The 1,790-nt window shown below is 32.0% G+C and overlaps 1 protein-coding gene across 1 annotated transcript in view; it reads left to right on the forward strand.

Moving 5' to 3' along the window:
* The window catches only part of LOC106470290 (MORC family CW-type zinc finger protein 2-like), a gene marked incomplete at both ends in the record, with an annotated part of 104,201 nt that overhangs the window by 93,863 nt on the left and 8,548 nt on the right, over positions 1–1,790 (forward strand). The gene's annotated exons all lie outside the window — the stretch shown is intronic.

Raw genomic sequence — 1,790 nt, forward strand, 5'->3', positions numbered from 1 at the left:
AGAATAGTAAAAACCAGCCTTGGAAGCATCTAGCATCAACAAAGTCAGGAATTAGTAAAATCGGTCATTGTAAGTTCTAAAAACACACATGGAATTTCTTTCTTTAAAAAAATGTCAGGTAAATTGTAAAGTTGTTCGTAAGTGTATCCATCTCAGACAAGTTTGGTGAGCTGTTAAATGCAGTCATGGCTGTTTTCAGTCCAGAAAAGTCTGGAAAAATAGTATATCAGTCTTGAATGATTCCAGTCCAGACGAGTCTGGAAAAATAGTATATCAGTCTTGAATGATTCCAGTCGAGACGAGTCTGGAAAATGGTGAAATCAACTGTGGATGTTTATCTCAAACAAGTCATGTAAACAGTAAAACCAATCATGGATATTTTTTAACCAAAATGAATTGGGTAATTAGAAAAAGTCATAAAAGATTTGCTCAAACAAGTATGGTAATTAATAAAGCCAGTCAAGAATATTTCCAAGAAAACCAGTCACAGATGTTTCTAGTCTATCGATATGGGTAGCTAGGGGTCAGAGGCAAGGTTCCCTTTAATTTTTTCAATCCATGTATGGAATGAATCTTTTCATGTGCACCAATATCATGGCAATGTGCAGATGTGTGCTACTAGTTTTTTTTAAGGGGTGGGTGGTATTTTTAGACCATCAACGCTATTGGATCAATAGGCTGCTTTGCAATGCTACTAGTTGGTTATTTGGGTATTTGTCCTATCAACTGCCAAGGTCATTAAGGCTGTCAATGTGTTGAGAATCCTTATGGTTACTGAGGATGTGTGTGTGGCACTTGATTGGTTGTTCATGTCTGCACAGCTTAGAGGTTAGAGGGCATGTCATCACATTTGTAGACTTGCATTCAAAATTTTATTTAACTATTTTATCAGTGTATGTCAGTAAACTTGGTATCAAATTGTAGGGTTTGATTCAAATTTTAGTATTATACATTAGTTAATTTCTTAATTTGAAAGTAAATGAAAAAAAAATTGCTAAATATCAGTTTTTTATATGTCAAACTGGTATGTCATCTTCTGGGTTTGGTCAGATTACATTTTATGGCACCAACAATACAATGTCTATAGTTTTATGCAAATTATTAACTCCAATTTTCGATATTGGCAAGATAGAATATAAAATAAGAACCTCTTTACTTTTTCTATTTGCTGAGATATCATAATATTTATTGAATCCACCATATTGGCTCCACCCACCACTTCATTGTTTGAGAAGACTTGTTTATCTAAGCCTGCTTTTTAATACCTATAAATTTATAACTAATTGAAAACTGTACATTTCCTCTACGTAATTCTGTTAGTCTTTCTGAGTTATTTCCTAGAGAAAAGCTCTTATACTGTTGGAGAGTTTGAAGTATTATGATAAATGCTATTTTCCAAATAGAAATTTGATTTTTTAGACCCAAATACAGCATAGTTAGGAAGCCTGGTAAATTACAATAGATTTTTGTGATGTCAGTATAGTCATTTATAAATTTTTAGTATTCAAAAATGGTTATATAAATGCTACAAAAATTATTTTTTCTACATCAACATATGAATTTGGACAAGGCTTACAATAAGAGTTAGCAAGTATGACGCATGAGTGCAAAAAAAATAACTTTAAAACATCGTAATTAGTGGAGATCATTATTTTCCGAATATTTTTTATTTACTGTTCTGAAATTAAAATATTTATTTATAAATAGTAATAATATATTGTTACGTCTCTGTTCGTTAGTTGATTTTCCGTAACTTCGTTCCCACGAAACTCTAGCGACACAAGTCCTTT

The sequence above is a fragment of the Limulus polyphemus genome, unplaced genomic scaffold (genome assembly GCF_000517525.1).
Source record: "Limulus polyphemus unplaced genomic scaffold, Limulus_polyphemus-2.1.2 Scaffold3926, whole genome shotgun sequence".
Taxonomy (NCBI): Eukaryota; Metazoa; Arthropoda; class Merostomata; order Xiphosura; family Limulidae; genus Limulus; species Limulus polyphemus.